Consider the following 25874-nt stretch of genomic DNA (forward strand, 5'->3'; position numbering starts at 1 on the left):
TCATGAACAACGATATCACTATGCCCGAATGAAATACAAAAATAAAAAAGTCCAGTCTAGCTCGCCTTCTCGACCGTACTGACCTCACGTCCCAAAACTTTATGCATCAATCGACGTACGACGCGTACAATTTTCCTCCCTCTCTTTGAAATATTATTCACGTTTTCTTTTAGATTCGCTAGCGTATACGCGAGTGCTATCCAAAGAAAAAACGATAAAATAAATAAGAAGCGACGGCGGGCTGTCGCGTTCACACGGCATAAGTTTTTATAAACTTGCAGCAGTCTGACCAATTCATCAGCGGCGAGTTATTTTTATCGGCAATTTCACAAGACGTGTATACCACAAATATCGATAAAATGAATAGATAAGGATCATCAGCGTTGGTAGCACCGGTGGATGAAAGTTTCGTGTATCGACGCGGTTGAGTAACTTAGATGGGGTACGGGTCCTAATGCTTCAAAAATTGATGAAGAAAAAGGCGGGCGGAGGGTCGGAGAGACGAAGGCATGAGATAGAGGGAGGAACCCCTCAGGTGTAAAATGTGAGGTTATTGATTTCTCGACTGGCAGCTTCACCCTTTAGCACACTGCCCTGGCTGACGATCGGCTAAACCTGCAGGGGAATGGTTACACCGACGAAGGTCGACCATTATTACAATGGACAAGCGAAGTTTCGTGGTTCGCCCTACCCTACACGCGGCATCTGGTGTACTTTTTTTCTTTGTTACGGTTTAAACGCTTTTAGGTACTGCTTAGTCTCGATTGAGATGAGAAAAAAAAAAAAAAAAAAAAAATTGTCACGAGTCCGATTCTCTTCGGTTTATAATTTTCTTTTCATCCCCCTCCGTTCGATCTCTCGGTCGTAATTCGAGGGGTTATATCCACCCGTCGGAACAATTGAAGACCACGACGTGAGGGTTAGTATAATTTCTTCAGGGATATTACATGTGATAAATAGGTAATCGTGTGGTTGACTGAATTTCGTGAATTAGGACTCCTTCGTCTTTCTTATCACTTTATTCAAGGTTATTAAGTCGGTTGTTTCAAAAGACAATTACCAACGAGCATCATGCTGAAGATAATCCAAGCAGACGTTACGTAACCAGATGGAACAGGATTTGATAAGCGCCTATTAAACTTATATGCCACGATCTGCGGAGAGACAAGAGAATTCAATTATCGCAAGACAGGTACAGACTGCTGCAGATAAGACGGAGAAGAAAGATAACGAGTAAATTAAACAATTTGGGTTTGCGATGATATGATCCGACCGAGTAATCGCATTTCTGTCAAAGAATTTATAATAACTGGCGCTAAACTACGACGTGACAAAGCGTAATTATAATCATAACTTCTCTTTCTTTCCTTTATCCATTTTTCGCTAGGCTCAAACGATGACAGGTAATTATTTTCAACCACTCCGACTTTTCGTTGATCAATCGATGATGGAGTGCACTCGATTGAGCGAAGACGGGGCCGTCAAATGAGGATTGAGAATCTGTGGTCTGAGGAGGCTCATCTCGAATTTCTGGCTTCGAATCGATGAACCTCTTCATTGTCCTTGTCATATTTAACGACGTACGTATGTACGTATAACAGAACTTGGTCGCGTTACCTTCTTCCCACTCGTTCTCAACTCTTCCGAACTCCTTTCCGAACATCACCCGTCCCTCGAGTGCGTCTATACTTTTTTTTTTTCTGTTTTAACACAACGGGGTTTTGATGTACGTTATGTGACTGATCCACTCTGCTGTATAATTTAAAAGCCCCGCCGGAGCTACGGAATCAGCGATCATAAAGCTCCGCGACTCCATTAACAGGGGTTCAACGAACCCTGCGAGACGTCCAGACGCGTCAAAATTATCGGAAGACCAGTAAAACAACTCTGCGATTTTCGAAAGCTTTTCGGAAGAATCGGGAGAACGACCGAGCTTGCAAGAAGAAATTATGATGGTATAACAATTAAGGTGACAATATGGATATCACCTATTCTTTTTGATCTCATCGTTGGCTGAATTACGCGTTGCGAATGAAGCCTCAACAGACGATATTCATCTTCGTCGCTCATCAGACCGATAAATGCTATTGTTATACGCTACTCTTGGTGTTTGTGAAATTAATTTGTCGTACACAATAAAAGAACGCTCGGAGAATATTCCGTTGTTATAAATCTGCGCCGCGCTTTGGCTCAAATATGAATGGGGTGGTAATGAACACGGTAACGATCACAATTACCCGTACACCTATTTCTCAACTCCGCTATGATATAACGAAGTGCTCCATAGCGCCGATTAGAATGGCCATATCAAACAGCGATCCGCCATCGAAAAAAATCCATACCAAAACCGAATGCCGAGCTTGAAACTCCGTAGGAAGACGCGAATATCCCTTTGAGAGAAATAACGTCTTTCGTCCAATTATACAACTGAGATTGCCCGCATCGCGTGGTTTCTACCCCGATTCCGACAGAGCCTAATTTTTCTATCGGATATTCGTCCGCGTTTCGAATGTTGTAGGTACCCTAGTTTTGTTCATTTTAATTAACTTTAACCCTCTTTTGTAGCCCGTCATCACGAAACTGTGCAATACAGCCACGTGAACGAATGGATTTTGATTCCAAGCTTGCATTGCTGTATGGGTTAGTGTGTGTGCGACACAACAATTATCGAGGAAAATGAAGGGGAAAAAATATTCGTGTTATACAAAATGAATAACTTTTTTCAGCGGGCGTGAAAGTTTCTCTGCGCAGTGCATTCACGTCGCGTAGTTCGACGCGTGATTATTTTTACGATGAAAAATGGCAACCGAAAAAAGATATTGAAAAGAGAAAGAGATCTAAAAAAATTGTTCTCTCTTACAGAGGTGCTGAGGCAGAAACAAGTATTGTATATAATAGAATATTCGGTATACCTTAGATCGATTTCCGTCGGAGAAATAGCTTTCGTAACTTTCTTTTTAACCCTGTAGAACTGGTTCGGGTTCTCCACCAGCGTTCTCGATAAGATCGTTGGCACCCCTCCCCCCCGCGCGTACGAAATTCAAGAGCGTCAAGTTCTCCACCAGTTCTGCCTCCGCGTTTCCGTTTCCTACCTTGCTTCGACGTCAAGAAGGGTCAAAGCAAAGTGCCCTTGAGACGAGGCAGAGTAACCGAGGATGACAATTACACTGCAACTCTACTCCATTGTCTATACTTGACGTCGAGTCAAAGCTCTCGAATCACTGTGCTGGTGTCGCCGAGATGAAATAAAATTATGGGTGTATGTCTTCCTCTGCCAACGCCCATTGAGGTTCCACGAAGAGCCGTTAAATACTTGACCTCTGAGGACGTGGGTGATGAGTTCGCTTTGCGGTTCACAGCAACTGATCTCCGAGCTGACCGGATCAAGTGTCAGAACAACCGTTCGCATCGTTGACACGTAGACAATTCTGAAGCATGGGGTAACGCACGATTTTGTGAGGAATTCATCGTGGTGCGAATCACCAAAGAGGAATGCATTTTTCAATCAATCGGGAACAAAGACTAAACTTGTGGAAGAAACAAATCAACGCATAAAAAATGGAGTATAAGATAATGTGTGTCTGCGATGTCAATGCGAAAATGGTTTCAGTTGCAGCGTTCGTACGTGAGCTTTTGTCGAAGCAACACTTCGGGTAATATGAACGGACCACGGTATACCTACTGAGAGCAACATATGCTCGTCTGGTTGGTAAGAAGGACATGGAAGATATGTGAGTAAATGGATAGCGCGTTCTACAGAAAAGGTGGGAAGGAAAGAAAAGCTTCATTATACCGCACAGCGGAAAGATCGACTTACCATTCTTTGAGATTTCTGGACTTTTCGGAATCTTGAACGAAGTAGGTACGAGTCGATCAGAATCGCAAGATACGTAGATCATGTTTCGAATAAAATTTTTTATACATGGGATAATTCGTGATTTTTGATTGCCAACTAGCTTCGTTACGTTCTGTCCTAATTTCAACACCGAAAGAAGAACAAAAACTATATAAATTAACAACGATTGTATGAATGATATGATAGATGACCCGTGAAATATGAAGAAATAACAGGCGAATCTGATACACTATAATACAGGACGGAACAATGATGCTTTAAAATCGTAAAAACTGGAGCTTTTTCTTTATAACGGTGAGAGAGAGAAATTTTGGATTTGCGCGACTTACCTCGTACCGATGATGGTGCGTTGAATTTCAGGCAGCGTGTGATCCGGTGGGCACGTTTATCCACGTCGAAGTCCCAGAGAGTAGAGACTTCACACCTTTTCTCTACTTTCTGTTCTTTCTTTCTTTCCTTTCTCTCTATCTTTCACTCGTCTATTTCTGGATCATTCGCTAGCAATTACTTTGGAGAAATTGAAATAAAAGCATAAGTATCGTACGAATTCAAGCGACGATGACGAATGAAATGTCCTAATCTCGCAAATTTCAGCTAATATCATTTTCGCTGATACAGCTATTAATACCTGGTATACGGGGGACCCCAAATGGAACGATAAACGCGCATTACCAAACCATAGGTATGTTTCACAAGGTTGAGTCTCCCCGGTGGTATACCTACGGTTGTGAAGATTATCCACCCTACAGTGCATTGATGTAGAGCTTGAATTATTCCGAATTGAGAAAACCGACTTTCTCGCGAAGTGTGGGTAGCTAGGACTGATCGAATGAATAATTAAACGCGTTTGTCTCGTTAATCGACAAAATATTCACTATTTCTCGATCCGACGATGGGACCGAGTCCGTAATGATTTTACTCGGGTTAATCACGTGTTAGACCGAGAAGTAGATTCTGAATCGTGTAACCTACTTCGCAAACTAATCTGGATTTGATTTCACCGAGAACAGCTGTTCATCTGAAGATTTCCTCTATTCAATTATCATGAAATTCAATTATGTACAACGTACACAGGATATCGAGCTGCGAGTTTGTCCGCTCGGAAATACCGATGTATACCTACGATAATCTACTATCGAAAGTTTCATATTACAGGTATATCATTGTTTGTCGGGGTGTAACAGTGTTGGGTGACGTGGTGATCACGTTGCGTATTTTTCAACGATTTACCACATACGCTCATTGATTCAACCCAACCACCTGTAATCTTATTGAAATTCATTCATCAAGACGAGAAAAACCGTCCGAGGTTCACCGCGCGGCGGTTTATATGCTCGAAAGAATTGGTCTGCATTTTCCTTTACCGTTTACTTCGAACAGATGTGCATTTCGTCGTCTCTGTCGTTTCTCTTCTTCATCTTTATTCTCTCCATACGCTGCACCGAACGTCTACGTTATCCTTGATCTTTTATTTGTCTCCAATCGAAGCGATTGGAATTTTCCGAATTATTTCCTCGGGAAATTGAGATACCCAAACTGCCTGACGCGAGGCAATTTAGTTTTTCATTTATTACATGGCATAACGATACATCGAACTTAGTCACGCGTGTGTGCGCGGTACACCGCGTTACAGCCTCTACAGCTTCGATGGCACACATTTTAAACTCATATGCCTTCGGTACGTCGATAAAAGTACTGAAAAGGATCAGAAATATTTAATCTCGGTGTTTCAATCGCAGAATAATAAAATGAACCACACCGTGTACGTTATCGATCCGATCCGACCGATGTCCTATTATACACAAATTTCGTTGAAATGTCAATTAATTTTTTATTTCATCCACATGTATAACGTTACGTTGTATATAATCCGTCCATCTCTGACGCGATTATTAATAGACATATATGTGAAAAGGAAATAAGATCGCACGATGTTCGTCCGAAAATAAAATAAAACAAACATGCGGTAAACGTATACTATAGGTATACCCGAGTAAAAGGACCTATGGTATATAGGATTGAAAACGTACATGGAGATACATACTCGTGTATTATATAGCCTAGCTCATCTTCGGGAAAGTGCAGTGTTTTATCATCTCTGGAGCAATCCGTACCACGCTTGCGACAGGTACGTGCGTTAGTATTAAGTTTTCAGTGATGTCTGACAGAGGTTGAGTCAGACTACTTGTTCTGGCGCGCACATCCGACGAATTTTTTATTGTATCGTAGATTTTGCATAAGGCATTTATTTCCAAAATTGTTGGATGGAAAATATTACGTGTGTACTTTCGAAATTTATTTGCTCATTAGTGGATTCCAGCTTCAATTTTATACTTATGAAAGGTCTTCTTCTTCGTTGCGTTGAATCACTGCAGGAAGGATCAGTCTTTGACTTTCCTCGTCGCGAAGTGCATTCGACTCTATGTATAGCGTACATACATATGTGTACAACGAATTAACTCTGAATTAGCATCACGAATTAATTAGCTCAGCTTCAATCACGGAACTCTTTGAAGATGACGAATATATTGAAAGTATGAATATTTACTCCTCTACGTATGAGTCTTTTGACGATGGTCAACGTGATTTCACTGAATCTTTCGCAAGTCGGAAAACCAATTGATCGCAGGGTGAAAGAACTAAGGGCATCATACGTTCAGCGATCTCAAAAGCCGTAGGAATTTATATTTATACATCTGTAAGTGTCATAATAAATCTACCAAATTTTTCGTAACGGAAGTTATCAAAGTTATTTGACTTTGATAATGAAACTTGATATTTTTTCGTGAAATTTGCGTTTCGCGAAGAGCGTTGTGTGCTCGTAGAATGTGAAACTTTTCCGCATATACCTTAGAAAAATTACTATGTTTGGGTCAGTCTGATATACGTAGAAGTCACAAATTTTTGAATTATGGCTCGTCACAGTGTTTCTATCTTTCTTATATTCTTGTCCTACGATAAAATAATTATCTCGAAAAATTTCGCCGAGTACGTATATTAATTTATCCGAAGCAATCGCTATTCAAAAGTCGTGTCCCAAAAACAACCGTAGAATTAAATTTTTCGGAGACAAAAGGATCCAAATCAATTATTGTGCCATGTACATACCTTTATGTTACCTAATTGCATAGTAGATAAAAGTACTAGAAACGAGTATACTAATGAAACGAATGAAGTAAAATCTGAAAGAAATCGCAAAGCAAATTAAATTTGAAGACAAAATTGTTGAGAAAAAAGAAATTAGTTTCAACTTGGTAAGAAATGAAATAAAAAATTGGAGATAATCGTTCTTGGTTCTACCTTCAATTTTTTATGCGATTTTTTGTGTACTCCATAGCAAAATGGCGCGAATCGGAACAGTATATTCACACCGGAGCCCCCCATCTTTACATTATGTTCGAACGGTTTTAGATTCTGCGAGATGTTGATGACGACGGTGACGAATCTTATGAAACTAAGCTTGCCGGTGATGAGAGATCATCATATCTGAGCTCTGCGACCACCGATTTTCTCGAAATAAGGTTCAAATGAAAGCTCGTTCCCAATTTATACAGCGAAAGTGATTTTACATTTGCTGTCACATTATCAGCATGGAAGCTATTCGATAAAACGCGAATCCCTACTCCGCTTCTGAGCTACCGTCGCAGCAAAGATAGCAGGGGTAGTGCGCCCGTCCCTTTGAATGTACTTGGCGCGAGGCTCTTCCGAGTCTCTCGATGTCGATCATTGGGGAATATGATTATACACATCCACCTAACGGTGTCAAAAAGTTTTCATTGATGGAGAAATCTGCGACGTAGACGTGATAGGGTTAAAGTACACGCGATAAAATATTGCGGGTAGAAGTGTCGGATCGGGCAAATAAAGCCCTTGTATAATACATCTGAGAAAATAACAAGAGCGAGGGCTATAGGGGAAGAGCGTACTCCGGAAAACTTTATTACAAAAAGGATTTTCACGGTCAGTTAATATATATATATATATATATATATATATGGGTACATGCAAGGTATTATATAAGATTACGGATATACGCTGTTGCGAGAATGGGAAAACTTCGGTATCTCCGCCTAGTATCGTGAGCTCAACTTCCTAGACGTACATTATTAATTCTAATTCTGCAGGGCTTGCCATCGTGCGCTTCAACTTTATACACAATTCCGATTAATTCATCCGTATGTACATATACATACATAGATTATGTAGTTCTTTCTCCAATAGAAAAGGCGTATGTACAGCGCATCATAGTGTAACGTAATTATACGCTTCTCGAGATAAAATTATATCGCACAACGGACGCGAATTAATCTCATTTGCCGTTGGTGTACGTGATATGTGGCAATTATAGCGCGCGAATGTACAATATGTATGTATAAGTTTAGAAGGTGCACAACAAATACGACGTAATCTGCCCCTATGGTGCGAACGTTGCGCTCATATGATGGAATTTTTCTCCGCTCACAGATAATAGGTGTATATACAATTAGGGGTATTCAAGGGTTTTATCCTATTTATAACGGCCGTCAGTTTCCTATTGTAAATATTTCTAATTTCTCGACTTATTGTCCCATTTAATTATAGTTCATTGTCGACGGAGTCAGGGCACAATAGGCTTGTGTTACTAATTTAATTAGCAATACCGTTTCATTAGAAACTCTGTGGTTACCGCGGCGGCAACGTCGACGACTGTCGTTCACTGAAACTGTATACGTACGCTCGGCGAGGTTGATTCCGACTCCAAAGTCCTTCTGTTTTGCATAGAGAAGTGTGTCGGAATCGATCTCATCGGGCCTACATGTGCGGTGGATCAAGAATTTATGAACTACAACGTTTTCTACCAGTTGGCTAAAAGTGATATAAAAACGTGACAAAAGCCTCGCTGTATCTGATAACGATTTCTCATTTTCAGATCACGCGTCAAACGTGTCGTAAAAACACTCGAATCAAGAGAATAAATAAATCTGCGGACATCGGTCAAACGCGCTTACAGATGATCAGTAGTTATTGTCGTGTAACGAAAGGTCGTAAAGAACAACGAACGAGGACAAGTAAAGGAAATTCACGTGGCATGCGCTCGTTCTGGCGCATCGCGTGCACTTTGCGCTTTCGGAATGATTTTCGAGTATTTGCGCCGAAGGTATCGGTAATGAGATGGCCACTTATGCTCCGATGTTTCGATGATACCTATCGACAAACCAAAAGCGTTGTATCGTCTTCGAAGGTGTATTTTTGAGTTTACGTAGTCATGACGACGACGCGCGGGCGCCGCGGATAGTCATTGTGGAGTTTGGAGGCGCGCGTCGACGAACCGACGGCACCCGACGTACCTCGAGGGTGCGTCGCGACGTCCACCACGTTTCTGATCTGAGTTAGTGTTGACGTTGTGCGCGCCGGCTGAGCCCACGACGTGTTGCGCCGCGCGTCGAATTGAGACGACTGTTGCTGTCGTCGCGCTATCGTAGCCGCTCTCCCCGACTGATACCGGTTCGTTGATCGGTGGTGAATTTAAACCTTGCGTCAATTCGTGTACGAAAAGGAGAGTAAATTAATGCCTTTCATGTGAACCAGCCTTAAGCCCGACGCAAACATCGGTATTCTATATTATCGGTATTTATCGGCAACTGATGTGCAAAAACTCGTGTGCATCCGACGGAATTTTTCAGATATCAATGCAGAAAAAATATAAAAAAAATACATGTACTTCGTTAAATTACGGTAAGCCGATTGCAAAATCACGGAGCTTAATTAGATGTGGGTATACCCGACTTTCGTCAAAGTAGTTAAAGCTGCCGTTGCCGACCGGCGAATGCTGCACCTCGTTTGCAAACCGTAGAATACGTGACTACTTGAGAAATAAGAAGAGTAGAAAAAATTGTAAATAAATTTCTATCTAGTTTTCACACGAGCCGCAGGTGGAAATTCGTCCTATTAATTCAAAGTTGGAATTCTGAAAAAGTCATAAGCACACAGTCCACTAGGTGTATTTCTCGTACGTTAGATCCACATCGGCTTCTCTTTACCACGCGACGTAGTCGTCAACGTCGTCTGCAGTTCACGATTCTCGACGTACTTTCATTTATTTATAACGTCGTACCACCCGGAGTATAGATAGAATAATGCCAAGAAAAGCACACGTCCGTCACTTCTCAAGATCCAGTGAACAATTAGGTGGGGTTCGCACAAACTTGGACCAAAGGGTCCTCCGAATTGACAAATTGTAAATTTTCTGCTCCACCTCACCCATTCGACCCTCGATTGGTTTCGCTCCGAAAGTTAATTAGCCTCGTAAAGAGATACACCTGCACACGAACCATTCAACTTTGTGCGATTTTACGCAACTTCTTCGGCAGCAGCGATGGCTCGAATTAAACTACGCCGTTTCCCCTGACGTAATCGCATTTTCTATAACGCGGCCGCCGTTCAAAGGTCAAAGTAACTTTCACCCCCCGGAACAAACCCCCTCCCGGTGTTGATCTTTCACGCCATGGTCAAGACCTACAACTTCGGACCAACGGAATCCTCCCGCCGTAGCCACACGGTCATAAAGTACCGCTACCAAAACCGATTATAACCAAGGGTTGAATCGGTTTATCGTTACCCCTCGCGTTAATTCCGTCACCTCGCTCGACACATTCTCCGACAGTGCAGGTGCTGACTCCGAGCCGCAAAATATGAGCGGTATTACGGATGTTATAATACCGCGATGCGGAAATTCCGCACCCAATCCGAATGAACGCCTGAAGCCTGTCTGTTTTCCGCATTAAAGCGCACGTGGTTGCAAATACTTCCCATGTATCCGAAGTGCATGATGGTTCTACCTATCTTCTTCAAATATTCCACGCGGTTTTTCCTTACGCGCCGTTCTGGCGCCTCCAGTCATTTTACTATTTTTGATTTATCCTGTTTTTTCTGTTTTTCTGTTTTTTTTTTTTTTCTTCCGCTTTAACACGATGTGACTCTGCGGAGGTTATCGAGGGTGTGAGTGGGTGAAAATTACCGTGAATTGCGAGTGTAAAATGTGAACGTACGTGTGTACGTAGGTACCGTAGCGCATGATATATTTGCGTGACGCGAAAAAGTATTATTCAGAGCAACTTCGTCGTGCCTAATTGCGTATAGTGCTCGTTCTACCCACCCCACCACGGTTTCTCCTGTCGCTGAATAAATAATAGTAAAGGAACCAGGCAATCGATAACATTTCAACCACTACTAGTCGGGGCCATACCGAGCAATTTATAATAATCAATGTCCGATTCTATCCACGGTGATATTCTGTGGTAAAGCAAGGTAAGTATAACCCAAGTTCGTTGTAATACAACACATCTGCGTTGTTCGCACACCCATGCTGCATCTCAATGCATTATCTATTATTATAGATATACGGATATAGATATGCCTCCATACGTCAACTGGTATATCCTACCAGCTGACCATAGCTGTTATTATGATAGATACGTTACGTGATGGAAGCGTGCTTTACTTCTTCGTTGCTGAAAAAAACCGGACGCAAGTATGTCATACGATCGAATGATTACGTCGGCTACCACGAGAAAATTTCGCTTCAGTTTTCGCAGCATTAAATTACGTTGTTAATTCATGCATTGAATAATTGATGCAGGACATTGAACAGCGCGAGTGATAACTTGAAAGAATTTGTTCCCGGCCGGCTGTAGTACTTATCTTGCAACAGTTACCCCGTTTTTCGAATTGCGTATACTCTAGCGAAGGGGGAAAAAGTTTGACGAAAAGAAGGGAAACATCGAGATTTGTAATTTAAAAATAAGGAAACGTGACAAATGTAATCTCGTATCGAGATTATGTTCGAAATTTTTCAACTTATTTGGTTCGCTCACATATTCTGAGTCTTACTTAATAATGAAAAGGTTAGCACCCGTCAAACAACGAATATTGTTGTGAAATTTACGAGTATATTGTTCGGGCAGTTATTATTAGTACATTGGGCAAGATGACGTACAATCCGTGGTTGGGCACCGATCGTGAATTCCGGATCTCATCCGCGGTTTCGACGCGATTGAAAATACGGCGATGAACAAACAAAAATGAAAAAGATGGATAGGACATTCGATAATCCGTATGCGAGCTGTATGTGGTAAAGCGGATTTAACGGTAATGGGGAAAAACGACCGTCAAACCTCATGAACCTCATGAACCAAAAAGCTTTTATTCGGGTAGGTCATGATTGAAACACGTGTTTCAATCATCACCCACCCGAATGCAAGCTTTGAGGTGAAAATTTTTTGCCTCGACCTTTAGCCCGACAAAATATACTATAGTGGAAACTGAAACGGAAGCGGTGTTTTGGACGCACTGGCCCTTCGTTCCCGGTTGACTTCCCCCTATAAAATAAACCCTCGAAGTTATCTGCGAATGTAGAGAATCGATCGTGTAGCATATTCTCGGAATAGAAAAATTTAAACGTATACATATTCAACTTTAGTTCGTTCATCATACAACCTTTCGGAATCGGAACACCGCCGCAGATAGCGGTTCAGTCGATCCCCGATAAATCTTATGATCCCAATGGTCAAAGGCACCATCAGATTTAGAATTCAGGAGCCAGCCATCAGCTACTGCGGAAGTATATTTTTGAAATCGGGGAAAAAATAAACTCCCGCAAGATACGGAGATACGATACCTCAAAATCCACGACATCCACGTATAGTATTGAAATGTATGTATGGTGCGTGTGAAATTTGTGTCTCATTAGAGAAAAGGCTTGGGGTTGATTAGCTCACATCTCATCTCACTATTACGTGAGGAATAAACGTGCGCTTGCCGGTTCGCAAGAATCACAAAAACAACTCAGCCGAAATTGCAACAGAAGCTTTTTTACGTATCCCGAGGTGCCACGGGGTGTGAAAAAAAAATTAAAAATTATTCGTTCAAATTAATTGAAATGTGCGACCAATTAAATATAACATCTAATTCCTGCTGGTATGCAGTTGTCATTCAAATCGCCAAGCTCTCCACGCTCTTTCTTATCGTTATGGCAGGTTCTTTAAAAATCATAGTTTCGCACGAAAATATGGCGCGGGATGAGTCGCGAAGGGGGACGCTAGTAATGTTATAATTAATTCCCGCAGCGAGATATGTAGCAGCTCCACAAGTCGTTTTGAGTGGGTATATTATGTAGGGCATACGAGTATAATAAGGAGAATAAAAGAGGCCACGACGCGGGGGATCATGTGGTGGATGTAGTTCGTGTAGCAACGTCAGAAGACCACTGAAACCAGCTGAAATAGAACTGCCAATTAACGGAATCTCTGGAGTTACCTTATTTTCTTGCTACCGCTGTGATCCCAGAAACCGTTAATCGCCCAGGAATTCGCGCGCAGCAGATGGCTCGCAGAGTTGTTTTGCCCTACACAAATTTCTGGAAGGCCAGGGTTAATGTAACTATACGGTATTGCTGCGGGTGCTACCCTATATACCGCGGGATAAGGTCGTTAAATTCTTCCGCAGCACCGTGTTTCGCGTCATGATAGAAGGTGCAAATATACGTAGGTACGTATACGTGTATGAATGCAAGCCGAAAAAAAAAACAAAAAAAAAAACGCTCGAATATACATTCACTGCAGGTTTTCGTGTACACGATGATTATATTTTCACAAAGGATTAGCTCAATCTTCTAAGATGTTCACCTTTAAAACGGCGGTGTCTGCAATCTGGGCGGTATTAAATGTAGGAAAAAAATTCAAATCAATAAATAGAGAACAGTGGGAATCGCGATAACCTGAACAAAGTCCGAATGTAATCTCATGCGAGATCATATTAAAGGATCGTGATTCTGCGAGTTGATTTATCCGTTAATACCGAAAATCCACCAGATGGAATTGAAAAGAGAAATATAAAAGCTGATCTCTGACGGTACTTTTATTTTACCATTATTTTTAGAGTAATGAATTTCTTTCACCATGCACCGAAACTCCGCATAACGAGCAGAAATAGAAAATATGAAAAAATAGAAACGAGGAGAATAAAGATCGAATGAGAATTTAATTTTTTTTCGCGCATAAAAATTATTCGGGGACATAAAAAATGCGTGATTTCGTCAGTTTCATCATACCGCGTCACCGATATCGGATACCGGGTTAAATCTCGCGATTGCTTCAAAATATTTTTCCTATACTTGTACAATATCTGCGCTTTCTCTTCCGAAAAGCCGCGCGCTTATAAATTACCGCGAATGAGCCACGAGATCGAGTCATAATAAAAACTGTAAAAGAAAAACTTTGATGGTCTGACCCGCGATATGCCACGCCACTTCAACGTTATCAAGTTTATGATATAAATGAATATGACGCTCATCGTTATTGGAATTTTTTTTCACCCAAGTCTGATATACGCCGGGGATGCGCGATAACTTTACGAAACTACAGTTGCATATTTTGTACTTATTATACCAACAGATATACTCGTATAAGTAGATGGCACACCTCGATGCTTTTCCATAATGCAGGACGTCTGGTGCAAGCGCATACTTATAATACGTGTACCCTCATGTATCCGGTATCTATGTACACAATATAGGTGCGTACATACCTACATTGTTACGAGGAAGTTTCAATGCTCCTGTGCACATTGCACTTCGACACGTTGCATTGTATCGTACATATATAGGTATATGCGTCTAACAACGAGACACGGAATAGACTACACAGAATAGACTTGTGCGGATCTCTCCCTTTCTCTCTCTCAGAGTTCGTTGCGTGCATCTTCGTTCGTTTGCAGCTCTTGTTCAGGCTATCGTTTTTTTTTTTTTTTTTTCTCTACTTTCACAAATTTGTTTCTATTTTTTCAACCCTCGTGCAGGTTGCTCTTTCTAAAGAAAAAATAATCAATCGCCATCAATTTCTTTCATTCATGTTCTTCGGGGGACTGGTGCTCCTCGTGTAATGAATAGCACCTGCTTTTTTACATTTTAACAGGTACCTCGAAAGGGGTGGGGGGTACTAATGAAGTTCCACGATACAACTACAGAATGCTTTTAATTGCCGCGGGCGTCACGCCGTTCGCTGTCTGATTTAATGTCCGAAGGGTGAACCTACCCCGTCCCCTCGTCGTCGACGACGTATCATTATTTACATATATTTTTCTCCTCTTTCTCTTTTTGCTTTTTTTTTTTCTTTTTAGTTGTTCTCCTTTTTTTTTCTTTGCTTTTTTAATTATTCGAATTTGTTTCTCGGGGGTGAAATTTTTCCCATATTATGTGTAACTTTATGAGTATACGTATATGTATATCTGCACGTATATATGTAATGGGAATGTGTACTCGAAATACATGGGTATATACTAATACGGGAACGTCCGCTGCCGCGCACATTATACCTCATGTAACGTATACGTTGTTCCGTTGAAGCAATAATTACTGATTGAGCAAATTTTTTCGTTTGTCGTTTGCCGATCTGTATGTAATCAGTAATAAATTCGAACAAGAAAACGATCATTCATATCCGAGGCTGAATATATATAGTACCTCTTCGCGATGTGCAAACGAAAAAAAATTCCCATGAGATTACGTTACATCGTAAAGGGATGGATTTCCGAGGATAATAAATCACTCGTCTGTTATATTTTAGAAAATGAAAGGGGTGTTTAGAAGAGTGAGTGCGAATAGTACAAATGATTTGCATTGATTCGTTCGACGTCGCGTAAGCATAGGACCGAGAATCGATGAAAAATTAAGAGCTTCAAGGTTATAGCTGCAGCAGTCAAACGCGAGATCGACTCATCCGGAGATCTATACGTCCGTTGATCGCCGATGTTGCCTTGGAATTGTTTTGAGAATAGGCGAGACTAGTACGAATTAAAGACAATTGATATTCGGCCATCAGACGCGTAACCGCGATCATGTTTCGAAGCGTATACTTATACATCTATATATGGAGATTCGTCTTCCCAGCGCAGGTAATATACGTCGGGCTGGTCTGACAAATTGATACATATATTTCAGGCACAGCCAGATGGCCTATTAGCTAAATCGTCCACTGATTTATTAATACAATGAAACCAACGTGCAACGAAAACTGCACGTATACCTGTATCTGTGCAGATAACTCTTCTGTAACGGTGACCTTCGAGCACTCTCCCGATTGATCGATGTCCCGATTTCACGTAGTCGCGGTGTATTTATGCAGGGTGTCTAAAATTTCTCAACACCTCTGCATATACATGTATTAAGCCCCGCAGATCGTTGAACACCTGTAACAAATGTTTGGTGTGATTATCGCGACTCGCAGCTCCATATAATTATAAATACAGGTATACGTACGTATACGTACTTGATGCATAATTCTTTTAGAAACCGCAAACGGGAGCTACGGGCCAATCTCGTCTTCGAAAAATGTGAGAGCCTCCGCGTGTGTGTACATCACCTATAACCGAGTCGTGTTATCGTGGAGCCGCGGGTTTATTCTTCGTTATTATTGTATAATATCGTATTCCTGCACATTCTATACCTTTCGCAGAATGTATTTCTTTTTTTTTTTTCCGCATGATTGAGTGGACGTATTTTAACGAAGGGATTGCGCTACAAAAGCCGTTCGGCATTGATTATTCATGATATTTTTGTAAATAAGATTATTAAAAATAGTTGGATAATCGACGGTGGGTTTGAAATATTCCATTTTTCTGGTTAGTCGCGGCTTGATTGGACATCCAATCGGAAAATAGGTAGCTTTTCGAAAAATCTCACCGGAGATTATGTTACGAAACTTTAAAAAGAAGAGGGGAAAGAGAGAATGAAGAAGTGTCGTTCGATATCCTGTGCTTTTTGATGAAATATCGAACGACAGCTCTCTTGATGAGCGAAAGTTACGATATCCTGTTGACGAATCATATTTTATAAAATGAATTTGAAAACTGAAAACCGTCAACGTATCATTATGTAATGAGATTATTCGTTGAAATGCTGAATTCGAGCCTTGATCTCCCGCAACTCGTAATTGAAATACCATTACGTTTGACGTAACAATCTAGGACGCTGTCCGGATTCGCTTCGCTGAACGTGATCATATTTTTATTTTCATTTTATACTTCTCGTATAAACCAAAGCGCGCTCGCACCAATAACAGGGAAGTTTCTTTCTTTCCCCATTTTTTTCACTTTCAAAAGAATTTTATTTTACAAAGAAATCGACTGTGGTACCGGTACAAGCGTTCCTAATGAGATCCGTTAAAACAGTAAAAACGAAAATAAAGAAGAAAAAAAACTGATAAACATTTTACCGAACTACAACGTTGAGATGTGCTCAACTCGCGCCAAGTATGTTTCGTTGGTGAAAATAGAAAAAAATAACGATGCAACAAATGTGGGACTTATATTATCAAAAGCTGGAAATTAATTTGAAGCAATGCTCCGATCGGCGCTCGTTTTGAACAATATAGCGGAAAGAGAATTGGCTTGCATCTGGAGGCTATACGTATGTCACACAAACGATGACCCGTGCACCGATGTCGGTTCACCTCGCCCAATTCATTTCCTCCTCCGGAAGTCAAAACTTCGCTATTACACGGCAGCGCGCGAAGAAAATTGCGAGAAAATACACGCGACCGAGGTACGGAATTTTCAGGATATCCAGGCAGCAGCGAATAAATGTACCTACGTACTATAGCCGCAGATGGGTTTAGTCTGAAGTTTTCAAGCTCTCAGTGAGAGGAGTCACTGTTATATAACTCGCAGACCTTCATTTTCTTTAAAGTCTACCTCGGACTATCTTTCGACTCACTTGGTGGGTTGCAGCAGGTATAGTAACGAAACGGACGAAATGCTGCAGTTCCTTCTTCGTTTGCCGAACAATCTTTTATTTATCGGGTCTGCTGCTCGCGTATACTCTGAAATATTTAAAATCAGGAATTTACTTCCGCAGTCGAAATTAACACATCACGGTTGTACGTCATGCATGCATGTACCGTTTACGAGCACTGCGGTAAAACAAAAAGAACAGGAACAATCATCACATAATGATTCTATATAATTTATTTTTTTACAATGCATACATGACTAGTAAATACTGCAGCAAATGGTTATCGTGGATACCAAAGCACTTGGAGATACCGATGCTGGGTGAATATGGTACAGTGGACGAGATTTATCGGAACTCATTATCACTGTTAATGTTCCTAGCTGTACTCCGATCGATAAGTATATATACAGCTGATTCAATTACCGCGGGGATTCACCGAATCTCAAGCACAAATCTCCACAGTTTTACTACACAAATATTTCCAAGTAATCGGCCGCCCTCACATCAGTCACGAAACAGTTGAGATACTCACCAGACGTGAAACTGTCGCGAAAAAAAAATGGGACGACGAGAAAAAATTTTTAAGAGCAGGAGAGGAATGCCGGCCTATACAGGATGAGGTGACGTACAGCTCATCACCATAGCGTTTATCGGTTTACCTGAAGATCGACGATTTTCATCGTATTGGTCATATATTTTACGGCTTGGATTGATTGCCACCCGTGAAAGAGAAGCACTTTATTTATCCCTGTTTGGACTTTGCGTAACCTTATCGTGACCTTTGGAAATAACGTATTCTCATATAGGTACGGAAACGGAATTCGATTTCGAATGGAAAACTATGAGCAGATCGAGCGACTATAAATGAGATAAGTGCTCGTAATAATACATCGTTTCGAGTTATATTACTTTTTTCCGCCCCGAATTATTTCACCGTAATATTGAATAATCTCATACAATCAAAGCAACGCGAGTTAGCGTTTCTCGAGGCATTTCGGCATTTCGGTATCTAGTTTTTCTCTCTATGTATCACTGGTGGAGGTACTTTGTGAGTCGGTGAACATTTGAAATCGATTGTTCGTGCTTGGGCCGATATAAGTATGCATAGGTGCGGTCGTAAGATTTTACAAAAATCACAACAAGTTATTGAAAAAAAAAATCAGAATCATTATCTAATCAGCTAACGTAGAATTGTACATATGGTGAAAAGAATTAGATGAAAAGCAAATAATTTTCATGAAATTAAATTTGTCGGGATTGACTTGGTCTCGGGCCACTAACTTTTTAATATCGGCCAAAAGATTTTACCGTATTGCCAAGTAAGGAGAACGACAGGAGACTTTTGTCTTATAAATTTTGTCCGATAGGAGGTTGGATGCAGGATGCGAATATAAAAGATACAAGCTCCACTCTAATCTCGTCCTCAACCCTTTCTATATCTCTTCGTGTCGTTTCGGGGACAGACAAAGTTGTCTGCCTATCGGAGCTCCTATCAAATATCACTTCAGTTCGACTTTCTCAAGACCGTCTAGTCGGGCGTACCGTCAATAAGACGCGTACCGTAAAACCAACCTGCATGGAAAACTGATCGCGAGACGCAGATATGATATAATTTTAGGATGTAAATCTTTCTCGTAAAATCACACTCCACGGTAGTGGACAGGTACATCTAATCTCGCCAGACACGGGACGTGCTTAATTGTCGATGAGCTCACCGGGCAATCGAATCGTCGTGAAGTTCTCAAGTTTGTTGGGAAATTGTTTTCAACGTGTTTTGACGGGGGACACGACGTTTGACGTGCACCGTGGCATCGAACGACAAGGGAAATCCGACCGGTGGATAAAATCGAAAGCTGCACAGTCAAGCTCGATTAACATCTGCATTAGAATCTTCTTCGAGGTCGTAGCGAGGGATACGTGAGAACACAAGTACCTAGGTGGTTGGGTAACGTTGTGTGTCGCTGAATAAACGGCTGTCATTTCGTACGGCTTTCTACGTTGAAATTCCTGATGGCTATCCCGTCTCACGGGATAGGAGACGCGTTGCGCCCGCGCTGGCACGGAGGGCAGATTTTAATGGATTATATGAATATATACAGATATATAAATGATCGCGTGTAGATTATGTATATAACTAATCCAGAGTTGAAAAAAAAAAGAGAAAGATGATATACCGAAAAAAGCTCTTTGTCCATCAATCAAATTATCGCGGTGTGGGCGAGGAGGAGATCTGGTGACGGGAATAGAATACTGATGGAATACGCAGTTCGCGTCACACCTGACCCAACGTTTTCGTAATATACACAAAAAGAATTTACGTCAATGGTAGGTATATAAAATATACCGGATGACGTTTACGATTGATCGAAAAAAAGCTGCTGCCGCTACTTTTTCATACGTTTTCCAGAAATACCGGATGCCTATATACCTACACATGTGAAATAGATATGAAGAATGAATTTCAGGCGTCACATGTCCATTTTGAGTTGGACAGATGCGGGAAAATTAAGAAAATCCGATTGACTTTGACGGTGATTGATCGGTCGCTGGATCTACGGTAGGGGGGTTACTCGGGATCTCCAAATGATCGCTTTACGCGTCAGGATTAGAAAAATATTAACGTATCATTGAGTTGTTCATAGGTGAAATAATTATAGAGGCATTCGGTAAGCGAACGGCTGTGAAAATTACTCGAGAGTACACGTAAAAGTTAAGAGCTCAGAAGTTCGGTTGCTCTTCTCTAATAATCTATACTTGAGGCTCTATTTCCTAGTTTGCAAACATCAAGATTCTCAGGTTTCGCGCGTTTGTTAGAGACGACGACCGGTAACTTTTCCGACCTCTTTTCAACTCGAAGCTTTCATTTTATTATTTTCCTCCCAACTGATCACGAAAACTTTAAACCAGGTGCGGGTCGAAGGTCCCAAACTTTCCCCAAGGGAATGAGCACGCGAAAAGATTTTTGAAACGGAACTGACGTACGTCAAAAATAAAAAAAACTGACAAAATACATGAGGCGAAAAAGATTGCAACGGTTACGGTCGTCGTCTTTTCTTGAATATCAAACACTGCTTATATTCTCGGATGTTGATAGCCAAGGGAATTGGCGCTCTGCCGGCGAACTTCGGGAACGGAGTGTAACCATGCATACATATACACGCATTATAAATATTTCGGGCGAATATTACAGACGCGTTGAAGAGTGTACCTCGAGATGCCCGGACCCACCCCAACGTTGAACAGGGATATACCGATGAACGGTGTCTAATGTAGATCTGAATTTCGGCTTCGGAACGAACTGAAGGTCTTCAAGATTCATCTCGTGGTCAATTTTTTCCCGTTTTTCTTCTCTGTTCAATTTCGCCAGGGGAGATCTTTCCGAAGTGGCACTGCCGCCAGAAGCCATCAACTGCATGAACTGAATTCATAAAATTTTCATTTATATCAGTTCTCGCATAGGTATGAGCCCTTGTCGCAACGGAAATTTGAAGTAAAAACTCTGAGGATCTGGCGGTATATCTCAATTATTTATACACCCGATTTTCGTGGTCGATTATTTTTATTCAGCCAAATATAGGGGTAAAATATCTGAACCGATGCTCTATATGAAATATTCACTCTCGGACAGGTTCATTACTTCGATGATTCCTAATTATCTGAAATTCAAAACTTTACGTTCGACAATTTCTTGGGATTCACTGCGAAGATAATCAGATCTCAGATCCTCCACTCTCTCGTGACTCCTGTACGAGAAATTTCAAGGCAGAAGCGTGGAGGGGTAACAATGTTACAGAGTCGCTAGACATGATTAAATATCTTTCATTCAATTTTATCCGAATGCACGTACAGTACACGGGATACTACTACAGTATTGCGGATTGATACGAATCGATAGACAATTTTTACTATTTCACAAAGATATAATGTCCTGGATACCGTGTATTACGGTAAAATTTTCGTTCGTTCTTCGGTTACTCTTGCCTGGCTTCTTCGCGTGCCGCTGATATATAGGGGGAAAACTTCTAGCTGACCGTCGTAATTCGACGCTACTTGAGGTCTATAAAGTTGAAAATAATCGCAGTCTACGAATTCCGAAATTATTGCCACCGAACTTTAGAAACCGTGTACAGCAGAGTGAGCTTTTTTCCAAAATTTTTTTTACCGAAGCAGTGTCGGCGGAGTGATACCGCCCTACGACCGAAATGTTAACATCGCAGTCTAGTCATCCAGGATAAACGGAGTAAACTGACGTTAACGAAGCGTCAAACAGAAGTTTCGACGTTCTAACGATGCGACAGTTCGCCAACCCGGCCAAACCGAAACTACCCCCAGTCCAGAGCGAAAACAAGACACGCCCACTCGTCTAATAAGCAAACACCTCGGCCTTCTCTCGAACTATTTCTTACCGGTACCGTATACTTTGAATACCCTTATTCCAATTTGTTAAAACTTCCAATTAGTTCTGATGCTCATCTCACCAATCGAATTGATAAACCCACTTTTTCCGATACTTCTGCATTAAGCAGCCACGAATTAGCTCGAGCAGAAGTTGTAGGTCAGGTTCTCCCTGGGATACTCCCCGGCTCTCAGACTACTTCGAAAGTGTAATCGATTTCTCAAGAATATTTCAATACCACACCCCGATTGATTATGCTGAATCACTTCTGAATAATGTTTCGGTGTGAGTAGTAGAATGAAGATTTTGTTTAACGTAAAAGGAAACCAATTAAAATCACTCGTAAGTTCGAGGTTGCAGCACGCCAGGATATATACTCGTTCAAAATGAACTCCGTCGCCATGATAAACGACATTTAAATTAGGTAGGTACAATGTATAGGTATACGCGATTTTATGAACATCATATCAACACCGTGGGGCACGTCGTCGTCCCGTCTCACGTAGCAGCGATGAGCTTTTGCCAACCAGCAGACCTTTGTATTTCGATGAAACTTCGTTTCGATGGACTCGATTAGTTCCACTGAAATAATCGTATGATTTACAAAATCGTTATAATGCCGGTTGATACGTAATAATTCTCGATGAGTTCGCGATAACCGTGGGACTGCTATATAACAGCGAATCACAGGTCGTGGTTTGTGACGTGCGATGCGCTGTCAAAAAAGGTATAGCAGTTAATTAAGGAAACTTTCGACGCTGCAGCGCTAACGCAATCAGCCGATGCAGCTATAGCTCTGCGGTACGTCAATAACACATAATCAGCTGATCCGGTGCACGGGATATCTTTTCCGAATTCACAGTGATTAACAATTACCTCTACAAGCTAAATACAATCAACATACGACTACCGAAGTAGCACACTAGTAGTAGTGATAGAAGTAGTTATAATTCGAACGGTATTATTATAAATGCAATCGCTGCATTAGCGCTTAAATTATGGCCGGTAACGATGTTATTCTAATGAAGGAAATCTATGAATAATTCATATTCGAAATTTAATAATAAAATAGACGTGTGATGGTTTATTGAATGATCCGCAGAACGCATTTTTCATATATTGTGTAAATAAATTCTGCAATAAACTCTGGCACATGGTAGACCTCAGAAGCTAATTGTTATTGCCGAATCCACGTCTATAGTCACATCGGCAAACTCGTTACTGAATTTCTGTTATTTCCCACGCCGGAAACTACGATACCGCGTGCAGTGGTAATATTTCAACACTTGGCCGGGTAATGGTAGAAAATTCCGTGGACGTTTTTTGGTTCGAAGGAAAATTCTATATCGCGCGGCATTGTCATTGCAGGCGGACCAGACGTACGTGTAGCACGGTATCGGTGTTTCTGCTGCGCGCCGCTTTTTAACGCTAGTCAAAGAGACGGGTGAAACATAAAGGACAAGCTGGGAAAAAAAACGGAGGGTGTTGGAAAATGTTGTTAACACGAATGCGAAGAGAAAACAACAATGAAGAACTTCAGACTCGACGAAACGCCGAACCGCCAGGTGTCGCAGAAATGACAGAAAGCTTGCGAAAGATGGTTTCCCCAGCTGTTCTTGGCTTGGAAAACGAAAGGAGAAATGTTAATTTCACACCGCCCGTCAAGACGCCCGTACAGTACCACGCGAACGAAGGATCGTCCAAAACATTGATCAAACGAGGGAGCCTTTGAGCTTTCCTAAGTAACTACACACCCAAGGACGGCGTCGTCGGTTCACCGGCAAAAGGGTGAAACGTAAAAAGTTTCGCAGCCGCGTTTTCGAGTCACGGTACGGTTCGGTACGACTCAAATCGTGTGAATCGTTGATCGTTAAACCGTGTACGAAGCCGTCCCGAGCAACGAAAGTAGTAGAGGCAACAAAAGGAAGGGAAAAATATAACAATTCGCCATGATCGTCGTTTGGATCGTACGAAATACAAATGATGGGGAGAGAATGTAGAATCCAATTATTTAGACACTTTCGAACACGAGTATACGTAGATTTGAAAGGATTGTTCACTTATCTATGCAAATGTCCCGAAATACTAGATTTCTCTGCAACACGTTGTGAAAGTGCGATGTGCCGTATGCAGCTGGCGACACAATGGCTTACGGAAAGATTAAAAAGCTGACGGTTATGCAAACGCGTTGCGCCAGGAAATAAAATGATAGAGCGATGGAATAAACGAAAAAAAAAAAAAAAACGAGCCAGTAAAAAGAAAGAATATAGAACGGAGCTGCGTGGAATTTAAGAGAGATTATCTGCACCCCCCTTCCCCCCCGTCCATCCACCCAGTACAATATAAACTGCAAGCTTCGGGTTGACGCCACTTTTTACTTTTCTCAAGCAGCCTTTCAGTCTGCTTTTGGACCGGATCTTTAGAAACTCTCGTCAAAGGAATGCGCAACGTAGATCGGAGAAATGAAAAGGGTGACTCGATGTTTCCTTGTTTTTGTTTCGATGATTATAGCCGCAGGGAGAAATCCGTGTATCCCATTTGAAAAGTATTTTAGCTCGCATCAAGATACTATCATAGTATCCTGGGGCTGTTCAAAAAAAAAATATACGAAGAAATTATACCGTAATCTCCGTTGAATTTAAAAGAAAGATTCGACAGTAGTGGGATCGATATCGTCCGACGGACTCGAGTCGGCATACTTCGACGGCGTTAAAATTTCAGATCCTGTAAACTGCAGGCGATTAAATTTTGCAACGCAACGTTTTCGGGTCGAGGTAACGTCGCGAGGAGCAACAGGGAAATACTTTGAATTCCCGACGATGAGCTTATCCTGCGTCTGTTTGTGCGAGTGAATTTTCATCAGTATTAGGATTCTAACGGAGCGCGGTTTTGTGTGCCAAGGGTTCCAACTTACAAAATTTAGCGGTGTTTCGCGCTTCGTAACTTTCAACTGCTACGTAGTATTCGGTCCCCATTTACATTCACGTATAGAACAGTCTGTATCTATTTCGCGCCACTAATACCTCCGAGACCAGACGAAAACTTCGTAATTATTCATTCGGTGTGGATCAAGATTGACACCTGCCGGAAAACTTCGTGCGTACCCCCGTCAAAAGTTTATAACATATGCAAAAGCTGTGTACTACATCGATGCTAAATGTGACCCACGCCCACTCCACATATTCGAACGTTTTGAGCAGGGAGGATGTAGACCTCGAGGTAGACGTTCTACTCAATATTTGATAATCGTGGTGTTACCCCGACTTTCTTTCCAGGATTCACCCTCGTCCTAAAAGCGTGTGATAAAAATCACGAAATTTTTCCAATTCAAAACGTTTTCATATCGGTTCACCTTCGGTCTTTCCGGTGGTTTTTCGTACGGAAGAAAAAAAAAACGTATTACCTGCACAGGTTTTCCAATCCTCGAATTTTTTTCTCTATTCAATCTCGAGATCTTCGCAGAAAGTGGAAATGTGCTCCGGGCTCAACTGAAAAAAAAAGCAGCTCACGTATTTTTCCCGATGGAAATTTTCACACAGAGCACTCTCGCCCGTTTCACGGGTATCTCGATTTCGAAAAATTTCCCCATTATTGACTCAAATCGAACGGTATTCGGAATTTGATTTCTTCAGTCTTCCATGAGGACTACTCTTTTCCGACACCGTGGAAAGCTTAAATTTCCGAAACTGAGCTGATTTCACCGTTGATTTTTGAACTCGTATACGTTTTCAGATGATAACTTTTGTCAAGCACAATTTGTATTCTTCGGATTTTATGCCTCATGATCATCACACCGTCGAGTGATGCGATTTTATTGATGACGAGTTACGTTGTTTTCATGGGTATCGGGAGGGCTG

At 41.4% G+C, this 25874-nt stretch overlaps 1 protein-coding gene and 1 long non-coding RNA gene across 8 annotated transcripts in view; one reads left to right on the forward strand and one right to left on the reverse strand.

Annotated features, from left to right (window-relative positions):
* The first annotated feature begins 8732 nt into the window (after positions 1–8732).
* Positions 8733–25874, forward strand: part of LOC105687209 (small conductance calcium-activated potassium channel protein) — a 148241-nt gene continuing 131099 nt past the window's right edge. For 6 of the 7 annotated variants that reach the window (XM_048660163.1, XM_048660162.1, XM_048660165.1 and 3 more), the window contains exon 1: positions 8733–9571. The gene's annotated coding sequence lies outside the window, so the exon portion shown is untranslated. Of the gene's footprint in view, positions 9572–9594; positions 11144–25874 lie in introns of those variants that run through there. The other variant, XM_048660164.1, reaches the window with a different exon arrangement.
* LOC125502227 lies at positions 15444–17708 on the reverse strand. Its single transcript, XR_007280081.1, has 3 exons — positions 17604–17708; positions 16149–16251; positions 15444–16078 (listed from the first exon to the last, which is right to left on the reverse strand). It is a non-coding gene; the product is annotated as an uncharacterized LOC125502227 (long non-coding RNA).

Source organism: Athalia rosae, chromosome 1, assembly GCF_917208135.1.
Source record: "Athalia rosae chromosome 1, iyAthRosa1.1, whole genome shotgun sequence".
Lineage (NCBI taxonomy): Eukaryota > Metazoa > Arthropoda > Insecta > Hymenoptera > Athaliidae > Athalia > Athalia rosae.